This window comes from Mesocricetus auratus, unplaced genomic scaffold (assembly GCF_017639785.1).
Source record: "Mesocricetus auratus isolate SY011 unplaced genomic scaffold, BCM_Maur_2.0 Super-Scaffold_100676, whole genome shotgun sequence".
Taxonomy (NCBI): Eukaryota; Metazoa; Chordata; class Mammalia; order Rodentia; family Cricetidae; genus Mesocricetus; species Mesocricetus auratus.
In genome coordinates, this window is record NW_024429266.1 from 144,224,961 (window position 1) to 144,239,469 (window position 14,509).

General features: G+C 42.1%; 1 protein-coding gene across 1 annotated transcript in view; it reads left to right on the forward strand.

The window, feature by feature from the left end:
- LOC101832649 (meiosis 1 associated protein) overlaps nucleotides 1–14,509 on the forward strand; it is a 67,421-nt gene that overhangs the window by 19,648 nt on the left and 33,264 nt on the right. The gene's annotated exons all lie outside the window — the stretch shown is intronic.

Genomic DNA, 14,509 nt, shown 5'->3' on the forward strand with positions numbered 1-14,509 from the left:
TTTTGGAGCTTACATGGACACACGGAGTATGTCTTCATTTGCATATAATAAATTTTTTATAATAGCCTTCTAAAGAGTGGGTAAGCAATAAATATGCCAAAACTAAAAAGGCCACGGTGATCAATATCCTTTGGCATCTAGATAGCATCTGTCCAGGTTGACAACCGTCTGCACTGATTGGGTATGTAAGTCTTGAGCCAGTTACAAATCAACTTAACGAGGCTGCCAACAAACCTACATTTCTCAGCCGTGTACACAAGGATATCAGGTTGCTTTGCTAAGTGCTCACAAGCCATCTGTTTAAAATTTCCTCCTAGAGTTTACCAGGGATCAATGTCAAGTACCCTTGGAAAGGTATTCTAGCCATATGCGTTCTCAGGAAACACCAAACGTTAACAATCCAAACAAAGAAGATAAAGATTCTTTGCTTCTTAGAAGATTCCAGAAAGACCTAGGTAGGGACTGGGCGTCCCCTCTGTACTTGAAGCAGTTGTCAGACTCCAGTGTCTTAGAGAATAGGCCAGGATGAGCAGATGCTCGTCGAATTTGTCTTTGATAACTGCATTAAAGTCATTTTCTTGTGACATTAAGATTAAATTAGAAGCTCTGTTGTGTTTGCAACCTAAAGATTTTTAACACAGACAGACATTTGTTTCATTAACAGAAGCCATGGTCTCAGAAAAATAGCAACCTCCCTTTTGTAATTAAAGTAATAGAAATTTAGCAGAATATTTGAAGTTGTTTGAAAAATGATATTTTTAAAGTTTGTCCTTGCCAGTTTGAGGAATAATCTACACATCAGAAGTTATATCCACTCAGCACTTAACCACTCAATGAGTCTTCATAGTAATATACACTACAAATCATCACCTCAGACAGGATATAAAACACTTCCATCATGATCATCAATCCCACTGATTATATTTAAGATAAGTAGAATCATACAATGTATACTTTTATATCCAGCCTTTTTCATTCAGATACTGAGATTTGTCCATGCTGTTTATAGCAGTTAACTTCTTTATATTGTTGAGTATTTAATATTTTACATAAATGTGATATTTTGCTTAACTATTTGCCTGTCAGTGGACACTTTGGTTTCCAGTTTTTAACTATGAATTAATCTGGTAAATATCTATGCGCAGATCTTTCTGTTTACCTGTGTTTTCATTTTTCCTGCGTTCTTATCACTCATCTTTTCTCACATATGTACTTTCAACCATTGGTGCGTTTATATTTAAGGTGTATTTGAGCCAGGTGTGGTGGTGAATGCTTTAATCCAGCACTCACAGGCAGAAGCAGATGAATTTCTGAGTTCAAGGTCAGCCTGGTCTACAGAGTAAGCTCCAAGTCAGCCAGGGCTACACAGAGAGACTCTGTTTCAAAAAAACAAACAAGAATAAATATATAATGTAAATAATAAATAAATAAATTTGTTGTGCAAAGCATATCTTTATATTCATTCTGATAACCTATAAGTTTTATTTGTAATGTATACTCCATTAATAATTACTTTAAGTATATGGTTGGTTTTAGGTCTACTATTTTATTTTTTTGTTTGCTAACTCTGTTTTTGTTGGTCTTTTTTTCTCCTGCTTTCCTGCTTTTCAGGGGTCTACCTTTAAATATTTTTTAAATTTGGTGCTAGAGAGATGACTAAGAAGTTAAGAGCTCTTGCTGCTCTTCCAAAGGACCCAGGGTTCAGTTCCCTGAGACCATATCATATCATGCAACTTACAACCAACTGTAACTCCAGCTTTAGGGGTTGTAACATCCTCTTCTGGTCTTCAAAGGTGCCTGAATATGTGTAATACACACAAAGACACACACACATACACATAAATATTTTTTTAATTTAGCTGTGTGTGGTGGTGCACGCCTTTAATCCCAGCACTCAAGAGGCAGATTTCTGTGAGTTCAAAGCCAACCCGGTTTTACATAGAGGATTCTGGGTCATCCTGAACTATATAATGAGATCCTGTCCCCCAAAACAAAAAACAAAACAGAAAAGGCATTTTGATTCTATTTTATATATTATAATTTAGGGATTCATCTTCAAAATCACAAAAATAATTCACATTGTTTTTTGTGGTTTCTCTGGAGAGTATATTATATTTTTGTCTTTTTGCTCTCTATTTAGAGTTAGCATAGTACCATAGGGCTTAAAATCTATTTTAAACTTTATATAGCCTACTTAAAACTAATATAGCACTATTTCATATAAAATACAGAAACTTCACAATTATGGAGGTGTATTTATCCCATTTCCCATATAGTTTATCTTTTACTTGTTTGTTGTTTGTTTGTTTGCTGTTTCTTTGAATCAGGGTCTAATAGAGCCAGACTGACCTTGAACTCAATATAAACAGCTGGGAATGACTTTGAACTCCTGACTGCTCTGCCTGTACCTCTCAAGTTCTGAGTCCTAGGGTTACATAAACACTATTGTTTATGCTATAGTTGTCATATGTGTTCAGTGCTCACAGAGGCCATAAAAGAGTATCAGATCCCCTGGGACTGGATTGACCCATGGTTGTGGGCTGCCGTGTGTATGCTGGGAATTGCTCTTAACTGCCGAGCTGTCTCTCCCAGCCCCTAGTCTTAAATACTGAATCCTCCATCTTTACCCATATATTTTTGCTACTGCTAAAGCTCCTCATTCATTCCTAGATGGATATCCACGTTTCCCTTGGATACCGTGTCCTTCCCCTTGAAGGACCTTGGTATTTCTTGTAGCATGGGTCTGGTAGTGACAATTCTCCTCTTTGCCCTTTATCTGAAAATGTCTATTCCACCTTCATTCTTGAAGCATATTTGTCTCATACATAGAATTATAGATTGCCTGGGCTGTTTTGGTAATTTAAAGATATTTCCCTGTCTTCTGGTCTTCCCTGGTTTCTATCTAAAAGTGACAGCCCTTAAATCATTTCCAGCTATCTGGAAAGGATCATTTTTCTGGCTGCTTTCATGAAACTTGTCTTCATGTTTGTTTTCAGCAGCTTGATAATGACATAACTAAGCATGGATATCTTCTCATTTATTCTGTCTGGAGTTCACTAAGCCTCATGAATCTATGTTTTTTTTAAGATCTGATCATTGGGGCTGGAGAGATGGCTCAGTGGTTAAGATCTGATCATTTATTTGCTACTCTTAAAGACTTATCTCTGGGACTCAGAAATAGAAGCTCTCCGTGAAGATAGCCTACATCTCTTGGCGATCTGTTCTTGGCATTTTTCTTTGGCTTCCTTCATTCTCTTGGCCAGAAGCTTAGGATATTTTACAACATCTTCCTTGTTTTTCTTAATGGGTTGTTTCTTCAGAGCAGTATTTTGGCATCTGCGTTTCAGTACAAGTGGGACAACAAGACTCTGAACCTCGGTGCTTTGATTCTGGACTTACCTTCCGTATTTAAGGACTTTCTGACAACTTATCAGCAGGCGTCACCCTCTTTAGAGAGATAGAACGGCTTCAGGATTCGGCTAGCCCATTTGAGCCCCAACTGCTTTAGTATCTGTCAGTCTAGGAATATCCTTCTCTCCAAATTGAGAACTCAGACTGGCATCCACAATGCCAAACAGACCTGTGCTTCCCCTCTCCAGCTCTCCTTGGTCTATAACAAGAATGCGGCTTACTCAGCGGCAGGTGCGCTCTGACATGAGTCATTGCTTCATGGGAAAGCCTTGTGTGCCGTTCCCACCACTGATTCAGACAACATAATCAACCCTTCCGCTCTTCACCTGAGCATCAGCAGCTACTTCTGTGGCTTCATGTTTCTCATAGAAAGTACGAAGTTGGGCATTCATCATCCTCTTTGATGTGTTTTTCAGTGTCTTTCTGATAGCTGGTCACTGGGAAGGAAATATATAGCTTCATCTTCACACAGCTGACCATTTAGTAGGCTCCAGGAAAAAGAGCTTGAGTCCATATGCTCTATTTTTCTTTTTAAGACATGGTCTCACTGTGTAGGCTTGGCTAACCTAGAACTCAATTTATTGACCAGACTGGCCCCAAACTCACAGAGACCCACCTGCCTCTGCCCCCAAGTGCTGAAGATAAAGGTGTGTGCCACCAAACCTTACCAAACCTATATACTTAAATCTGTAACCTAAGCTGAAAAGTTTTCTGCCATTATTTCTCCAAATATTTCTGTGCTGTATCCTTTCTCTTCCTCTAGGACTCCAATACCCACATTTTAAAGTGGTGTGTGCCTCTTCATCTGATATTATAGTGCGGGGAGTAGCAACAAGGCTTTGTGCATGCTAAGCAAGCTATCTACCAGCTGAGCTGTATGCCTGGCCCTGTTTGTTTATTTTGTTCATTTTTCTCTCTTCGGTTCTCTGAATCATCTGTCTTTAAGTCACTCACTTTTTCCTCTTTCATTTTCATCCTGTTCTTAAGCCCATGTGAATATTTTTGTTTAGATGTTATATTTTAAGTACTAAAATTTCCATCTGATTATCTTTTATATTTTCTGTTTCTCTACTGACATTTCTTATCTTTCTATTCATTGTGAACATACTTTCAGTTCCTCATTGAGAATGATTTTAATTATGCTGGTATGAAATTCTTATCTGGTAGATGCAATATCTTTGTCATGTTAGGGTTTGCATCTGTGATCTGTGTTTTCAATTGAGACTAAATTATGGTTTTCTTTTTCTATGTGCCAAAACCATTTTGGCATTATTTTGTAGATGCTATGATATAGAGATTTTAGATTCTATTGTGTTGCTTTGGAGTGACTTTGTTTTGCCAGGCAATTAATTTTGTTAGCCTCAGACTGACACCCATTGGTCCTACAGTGAACAAACACTCAAATTCTCAGTCCTATTCTTTTTATGTTTGTTTTCCTTGTTGTTGTTATTTGAGACAGGGTCTCATTAGGTAACACTGGCTGCTGTGGAATTCACTATGTAGACCATGCCGGCCTTGAACTCACAGAGATCCACCTGCCTGTGCCTCCTGAGTGCTGGGATGAAAGGCGTGTGCCACCCTGATTAGCCTCAGGCCCATTCTTTAAACCTAAACTCTAAGCTGTGTTTTGTCTGCCCCATATGTATAATGCCAGGGCCAGTTAGGGCCTTTAACTGAGCTTATGCATGTCATTCAGTGCTCTCTGGCTCTCTCTTTTAGGGGAAGTCTTCCTTATTTCTGGAGACCCTGGTTCACCTGTTTCTTTCTCTGACAAAATCACGGAAAGACATACTTTTCTCTCAAGGCTTGGCTGGGGAAATGGCTCAGTGGACAAGGTGCTTGCTACACAAGCATGAGGACCTGAGTTTGACCTCCAGCACTCAGGTTAAAAGGCAAGATGCTGCAATACCTCCTATAATTCCAGAACCGGTGAGTGGAGGCAGGAGGATCCCGGTAGCTTACTGACCAGACAGTCTAGACAAAGCCGTGAGCTACAAGTTCAGTGAGATATTCTATCTCAAAAATAAGATGGAGAGCAACAGAGGAAGACACCTTTGGCCTCCACACATGCAAACATGGGATCACACATCTGTGCACACATACATACATCCCCACACACAGAAACAAAATAACAAATGTTTTCCGTTAAAGTCTAAGCCAGTGAGTTGTCTCAGCAAGTAAATGTACTTACTGACAAGCTCAAAGACCTGAGCTCCATATCCTAGTTTAGTCTCTAGGACCCATGCAGCTGAAGGAGAGAACCGACTCTTGACATCAGAATACTACAAGCACCCCCCCCCCTCTCTCTCTCTCTCACACACACACACACACACACACACACACACACACACACATACTCCAAAAAGCGTAGGGCAAAGTACTGGGATTTATAACACAAGAGAAGTGATATGTAAACACAATGCTACAACTCTTTTAGAGGGGAATTTGTAAATACCTTTGAAATGTTTGTATGGGTTTCTTTTGTGTACCAGCTCCTCTTTTGTGAACACAGAATCCTGAAAATAGTCTTCCAATGATGCAGATGTACAGACACACAGAATCACACTCATGCAGTCTAGGTGTGTGCATGTGCTTGTGCTTTGGGATTTCCTTTGGTTTCAGAGAACTTTTCAACCTTTTCTTATTCAGCTTAGCTCACTATGCAGGCTCAATGATCCGAGTTCAAACCCTGGGTTTCACAGTGAAATCAGAGTGCTGGTTCCCAAAAATTGTCCTCGGACCTCCACACTCATGCCCTGGTACGTGGGCAGCAATATGTGCCTGCTCACGTGATCATTGTTAATGATCATTAACACCATTAATAATTATTTATTAGTAATGAATATCAATATCACTATTAATGGTAAAGTCTTAAATGTTTAAAGGAGGCAAAACTCATTGCTGTGGCTGCTGTGGCTGTGCCGTCAGATTGAATTCATTGCTGTGGCTGCTGTGGCTGTGCCGTCAGATTGAACTCATTGCTGTGGCTGCTGTGGCTGTGCCGTCAGATTGACTGTCTTCCTAGCCCTTTCTGCATTCACCCTTCCTGGCCCTCCTCTCTTCCCACAGTGCCTAAGAAAACACTACTTCCAAGGCAGATTGAAAATTTTGAATATCAGTTTACACTGAACACATTTAAGTTGTATCATATGTAAATTAATGTCTGCAGGGGTAATAAAAGACTCTCTTTTTTTTTGGTTTTTTGAGACAGGGTATCTCTGTATTGTTTTGGAGGCTGTCCTCCTTTGAGATGGGCTCTCTGGTGGGTCTAGAGCTCACCGATTAGACTAACTGGCTGTCCAGTGAGCCCCAGGTATCCTCCTGCCTCTGCCTCTCCAGTGCTTGGATTGCAAGTGTACACCACCATTCACACAGAATCTGGGGATTAAACTCATGTCCTCATGCTCATGAGGCAAACATTTTTACCAACTGAGTTATCATTCCAGCTCCAAATAATACACACACTTTAGCATACCTCAATCACTACAAGCAACCTCTTTTACATAGGGACTTTGTTTTTTAATAAAATGAAAATAGGACCATTAAGAACTGTGGTTAAAATTTTTTTCTTCTTCATTGAAATTTTCAGCATGCAGGAAAAAAAAAGAAATGGCCAGGTCTAAAATGCCCACATCTTTGTAGACTTCTGAAAGGCAACTTTCTGATCTTCATGCCCAGAAGCTGCACGGTGTTTGAAAGTCCACAATGCTTCCCGGTGTCCAGTATCCTTGTTTTCTATTCAATGGCATCACCGCCACTTCCAGCTTACAGTATTAGTTACTTTCCTGTTGCTATAGTACAATGCCATGGCCAAGGCAACTTTTAGAAGAAAGTTTGTTTTAGTTTATGGTTGCAGAGAGGCAGAGTTCAAAATGGTGAGGGCAGCAGGCAGCGGGCAGCGGGCGCGGCAGCAGGAGCAGGAGAGCTCACATCTCCAACCACAAAAAGGACAAAGCGGCAGTAGAACCGGGCCTTAAGCTCTTCATGCTCACTCCCGGTGACACACTTCCTCCAGAAACGCCACATTTCCTAAGCCTCCCCCAAATAATGCCATTAACTGAGGACCAAGTATTCAAATGCCCAATACTATAGGGGACATCCCATTCAAAACACCATACAAATGTAAGAGTTGAAGTTACAGAGACGAAGGGACTGGCCTGAAGTCACAGAGGAACTGTACAGCAGCCTGGCTATAATTCATTCTTTCTGTTCATTGAAGCATTTACTGAATCCTGCTGCATGCCAAGCTCTAGGCTGGTACTGGAGACACGGAGGGGACAAGGTACCAGGTGTGGTGCACAATACACACACACACATGCACACACACACATACACATGCACACACACGCACACATGCACACACACACACACACACACACACACACACACACTTCTCTGTTTAGGACTCCTTTTTATAGTATCCAGGGAAGGAACAGCCTCAAAAACCAATGCAAGCTTAGCTGTCACGGAATAATCCTAAGACTTTTCTTCCTAAGGGACAGTCACCATTTGTGTTCCCTCAAAACACACAAAGCAAAGAAGAAGAGATTCGGGGATCAGGGAGATGACTTAGTGGTTGTTGCTAAGCCTGGTGACTTGAGTTTGGCCTCCAAGACCCACATGATGGGAGGAGAGAAATGACTCCTGCAAGTTATCTTCTGACGATCACAATATGCACACACACACACACACACACACACACACACACACACCACATATCCAATAATATTTTTTAAAGAGAGGTCTTCAGGGTCTAGAAATGTGGCTTACTAGTTAAAAGTATGCCAAGCCCTTGCAGAGGATGGGAGTTCAATTTCCAGAACCCACATCAAGGGACTCATACTGCACATAACTCCAGATTCAGGGGATCTGATGCCTCTGGCCCCTACAGGCACCTTCATTTACAAGCACATAGCCACACATATATACGTAGTAGCAATAACAATAAATCTTGGCTGATATCTTAAGGCTCACAGAGACTTTCTGAGGATCTGGTAAAGTTAAGTAAGCCCCTGTCCTCTTCCCCTACCCAACCCAAATGTGCCTTCACGTACAGAGGAAACTCTACGCAATTTCAGAGGGTTCTCACCCATAACTCTGTTGGTAGAACTGAGCTGATCTCTAGGCCTTTCTAGGAGTGGGTATGAGCTGGAGGACTGTTTGGGAGTTCCATTTCCCTGGAACCACTTAAGGCCGCTTAGACATTTTATGTCAAGAAAAATAAATCACCTAGTACTTGCGTAGAGGACCACACAAAAATACACTTAGAGGACTGCAGAGAAGGCTCAGCAGCTAAGGGTGCTCACTCTTCCAGAGGTCAAGGTTTGCCTCTCAGCACCCATATGACAGCCCATGATAGTCTGTCAACCCAAGTTCATGGGCTTCTGCAGGCGCCTGCACATACATGGAACACATACACACATACATACTTTCAGGTATATGCGCATGCCCAGAAAATAAAATATTTTTAAGAGATACACTTCTGTTGTGTGACACTGCTTCAGGGTTGTTTCTGCTGCAGGCATTACTTGATTCTTCCAGCAGAGCTTAAAGAGCCCAGCGAAGGCTGTCATGGCTTGTGGCCACTATGGGGCAGAATAAGCCCACACATAGACTATGAATGCAGCCTCCTGGGGCTACAATGACTCAGGCAAGGCTACCAGAACACTAGGCTGTAGTTTCACTCAGGGCCCTCACTGGACATGCAATGCCCTGCCTTCTAGTCAATGCGGGAGCTGCTCTTCATCATCTAAGAGCACTATTTCCTTCCCAACTCCCAGGTTTAGCACAGTTAGATATATTTACGGGTAACGTGGCAGTAGCTGAGCTGGCGTTCTTACATACGTTAAAGCAGAAGCCAAGGACAGTGACGAAGGAAAACAGTTTAAAGAAAAATAAAGTACATTTTTGTTTCCTGGTTTTTTTTTCTTTCTTTTTTTTTTTTTTTTTTGGTTTTTTTTTTTTTTTTTTTTTTTTGGTTTTTCGAGACAGGGTTTCTCTGTGGCTTTGGAGGCTGTCCTGGAACTAGCTCTTGTAGACCAGGCTGGTCTCGAACTCACAGAGATCCTCCTGCCTCTGCCTCCCGAGTGCTGGGATTAAAGGCGTGCGCCACCAACGCCCGGCTCTTGGGGGTTTTTTGTTTGTCTGTTTTTTTGTTTTGTTTTTTGTTTTGCCTATGAGAGTGAATCATTCTGTGGATGAGAGAAGAGGAAAGGGGCCGGGCATGTAGCTCAGTTACTAGCATGCTTATCTTACATTCACAAAGCCCTGGGTTTGGCCCTCAGCACCACGTAAACTGGGTGTGGCGGTGAGGTTCAAGATCACCTTGGCTACATAATGGGTCTGAGACCAACCTGGGCCATAGGAGACCCTGTTTCATCTCAGAGTGACTGTCGGGTGGGGAGGGAGGAGGAGAAGGGAGGAAGGCTGGACCAACTACATGCAGTCCTCAAGCATCTCACGTGGTAGTGCTTCATGATAACTAGGAAACAGGTTTGTGTCCTCCCCCTACCCGAGAACACATAACTAACAATATTCAAGGGACAGTTCAAGTCCAGGTCTTTCCACTAAATCTCACTGCCTTTCATGAACTCAGGAAGAGACACCCTTCAGAAGAAACAACGAGTATGATTAACACTGTGGAGATGAAGCCCACAAGCACCCAGGGGTGCTAATTAGGGCAGACAAAGGGATAATTTGAACATAGCTCCTGGACAAAGTTCTGAGTCAAATGCTGGAGGAGGCGTGTGGATTAACAGAGCAATAAAAGTCCTACGGAAGGAAGGAAGTCATGCCACAAGGAGACTAACTTAGCTGAAGCCGGAGAGTCACCGGAAAAGCAAAGGGAGCAACGGGCCTTGCTAAGCTTCAGCTGGCTGAGGCCCTGAGCTGGGGGATGGGGAGGATATGGGCGACCAGAAGCCTACATTTAAATGGGGGAGATCAAATGTGTCCCCAAACGGCAACAGTGACAGCACAAGTGTAAAATGAATGCCCTGCCAACATTACCTACAAATGGAGGGTGGGTCAGGGCAGGTAAGCAGGTGGCGTTTGAACTTGGTCTTAAAAATAGGTTGACAACAGGTGGCAATGAAAAGGAACAGCCTGAGGAAGGGGAGGCAGGAAACGTCTGAGGAATGATGGGTCATACCGAGTGCTCCAAGGTGAGTAGGTGACAGTAGAATCGAACCTGAGTCCTCTGGAAGAACAGGCCCTGCTCTTAGCAGAGGGACGTCTCTATCTCATCCCTGAAAGGATGCCACTCCTGAGACAGAAAAATGAACTCAACCCTGAAGCTCAGCACCGCTGTGGAGACAACATGGGAACTTCTTCAAAGGAAAAAGTTCTGCTGCTTCTATTCCCAGAGTGCATAGGTTAAGAAGTTAGAAATGGGGGTTGGAGCCTGGCATTGGTGGCACACCCCTTTTTAATCCAAGCACTCGGGAGGCAGAGGCAGGTGGATCTCAGGGTGTTCGAGGGCAGCCTGGTCTACAAATTGAGTTCCAGGACAACCAGGACTGTTACACAAAGAAATCCTGTCTCAAACAGTCAAGAAAAAAAAGAGACAGACAGACAGACAGACAGACAGACAGAGACAGAGACAGAGAGAAATGGGGGTTGGAGAGATGACTCAGCAGTCAAGAACACTGGCTGTTCTTCCAGAGGACACAGATTTGACTCCCATTACCCACGAGGGCCTCACAACCATGTGTAAATCCGGTTCCAAGGTATCTAATGTCCTTTTCTGGCCTCTGTGGACACTGCACACTCATGGCCCCCAGACACACATGCAGGCAAAACACCTATACACATAAAAATAAATTAATTAGCCGGGCGTTGGTGGCGCACGCCTTTAATCCCAGCACTCGGGAGGCAGAGGCAGGCGGATCACTGTGAGTTCGAGACCAGCCTGGTCTACCGAGCGAGTTCCAGGACAGCCTCCAAAGCCACAGGGAAACCCTGTCTCGAAAAACCAAAATAAATAAATAAATAAATAAATAAATAAATAAATAAATAAATAAAATAAAAATAAATTTAATTAGTTATGTTTTTAAAAAGTTAGAATACAAACAATGAACACTGCTGGGGGAGACTGGCTGACTAGCTCATTTGATGGCATGGCATTTTCCATCATGGAGGTGCCATGCTCAAGGACGGGTTATTCCAAGCGGCTTTTGCCAGCACCCTCTCAGACATTTAGCTTCCCAAGCTCAGAACTAACGGAAAAGCTAGAACATTTTGGAGAAAGAACTGTGACTGCCACAATCCCCAAACAGAGGTGACATTCACGTCTCTGCTGCTGGGACACGTGTTCCATTTCTGGTGACTTTTCTCCTTGTCCAGTGTGGATCTCCATCCTCTAAGTTACGAGACCATCAATAAAGCTACTGCAAAGTCTTGCGGTTTGCACGGCATCCTTGTGCAGGGCATCACGCTTACCCTTGCTTTGTTCTAGTCTTAGCGTATTTGTATTTGCTGTTAAAGGTGACAAGGTGACATTTCTCCTTTTTTTTTTTTTTTTTTTTTTTTTTTGAGACAAGGTTTCACTGTGTTTCTCTGGCTGACCTGGAAGTCTCTATGTGAAACAGGGAGGCTTTGAACTTACAGAGATCCACCTACCTCTGCCTCTTGCGTGCTGGGTAGAACATGAGTCACCACACCCAGCTTCATTCCTTTCTTCTTAAAGGAGCTGCATGGTCTTACCACTCCTCGTTAAATTCATAGTTTTAATTACTTTAGGAAACCCTTTTGTTGTTGTTGTTTCTACGTTCTTAATATGGATAATGATGTCTTGTCTCCCCGTTTCCTATTGTAGGAGTTTCCAATCTTCTACCCTTTATACTCACTTCTCTGAGTCTCTCTTTAAAAAAAAAGAATATTTATTTTTACTTTATGTGTATGAATGTTTTGTATGTATGTGCATCGCATGTGTGTCTGGTGCCTGGGGAAACCAGAGGGTGGCCAGCTGAATCCCCTGAAAACTGGAGTTACAGGCAGTTATTAGCCAAAGTGTAGGTGCTGGGGTTTGAACCCAGGTCTCCTAGAAAAGCAGCCAGTGCTCTTAACCACTGAGCCACCTCTCCAACCCCTCCATTCCATTTCTTTAGCTCTGCACTTGCCCTTGTAGCTTTAATGGCTCTTTTGCCTCACTGAGGGAAAGCTGCTCACTCATCCCCAAACGTGTTACTCAACTCAAAGTTCAAAGGCTCAGGGACAAAAAGAACAGTAAAAACTATCAATTGTTTGCCTATGCCAGAAGTAGACCCACATTATTTTTTAAACATTTCTTTGGCAACATCTTTTTGCTTATTATCATAGCACCATAAAACACAATGGAACAAACAGGAATGTGAGAAGGGATGCTCAGGAATAATGCTGCTTTTAAAATTCCCTGGGGACAGAGTTCTTTGCTCCTGATGGAATGAATGAAACAGCTGGTAAGGAATGACTCTGCATAACTATTTAGCAGAGTTGATTGTGCTGAGCAGAAAAAAAGAAAAAGAACGTGTGCTTGCTCTCCCTGTCCTTGAATGAGATGGGAATCATCTAGTGCCCCACACCACCTGTGTTGGAGCCAGCACGCTGAACTGAACCTTCTTTGTTCTTGTGGTGGAGACTCAGCCACCTCTACCAACGTCTCCTCAGGAATGTCGTTCTAGAAATAAACCGCCCGGCATTCATGAGTCAGACACAGAAGTTAATTCATTTGAGCCACTGGCTTTTCTTAGGCCCTTTGTATCTCAGCAAAGCCCCTCAGGGTTTCTCCTCAGCTCTTCCTTCACGTCTTCGGTCCCTGCTTCTTCCACTACTTTTTATTTGACTTTCCCTGACAGCCGTTATCTGCAGAACCAGACCCCAGCACCAGGGGTAGATCTGGCTGAATTCAGAAGGACCCAGGAAAGCCTGTCAACCTACTTACCCAGAACCACTCATCACAAACCAGCCCAGCCCCTCCTCTTTACACCAAACACATTTGTGAGACAGTGTACAAGTCATTAACTCTGTAATCTATATCACAAGGTAGAACCCAATGCAATAGCTCATCTTTTTTCTTTTAGATGTTCAGATTCATTTTAACAGGGGTAATAATTAATTTATATAAATGACACCATAAAACTGATATGTCTTTTTAATAACTAACCTGTATTCTTATGTAATTTTCATAGCTTTTATATTCTAGAATATTTTAGTGTTTTTTTTAAAGATTTATTTTATTTATTTTGGGTGTGTGTGTGTGTGTGTGTGTGTTGGTGAGTTGCCCAGTGTTAGTCAGTGCTGGAACCAAACTCTGGTCCTTTGCAAGAACAACAAGCATTCTCAACTGCTGAGTCATCTCTCCAGACCATTAGGATATTTAAAACAGAAATACACAATTAAGATAAAATGTAAAGAATATAGGAGTGTAAATGAACAGGGAATGTGTCTCAGAACCCTGCCCATTTCTGCTCCCCAGCAACTAACAGATCTTTATAAAGTACATGTACATATCATGTATGTACTTATGCAGGTAGTTTTATGTTCATACAAATGGGATCATATCTGCCCTACAGCTTCCTTCATGGCTTCCTTCTAGATTCCCATGTCAGTATACTTATATTTAAATTGCTAACAATTATATAGTACACACCAGTTTGAGCACGTTCCTGTTTAGAGTTTGATTGTTGTTATGGCAATTCTGTGCGGAATATCTTTGTGTATCTCTTGTGTATGCTCCAAGAATGTGTCTAGGACAGATATTGAGACGTACAACTGATGTGAAAGAAGATAGATATATTTAAAGTTTATACTTTTCAAAATATATAATTAAAAAATTAGATGTGTGTGATGGTTCAAGTTTGTAATCCCAGCAACTGGGAAACCAAGGTAGGAGGCTCATGGAAGATTCAAGACCTGCTCTGCACAGTGAATGCTGGGCTAGCCAGAGCTACATAGCAAGACTCTATGTTGGAAAAAAAGTTTAATTAAAACATTAAACACTTAGCCAGGTGCGGTGGTGCATGCCTTTAATCTCAGCACTTGAGAAGTAGAGGCAGACAGATCTCTATGAGTTCAAAGCTAGCCTGATCTAAATAGTGAGATCCAGGACAGCCAGGGATAC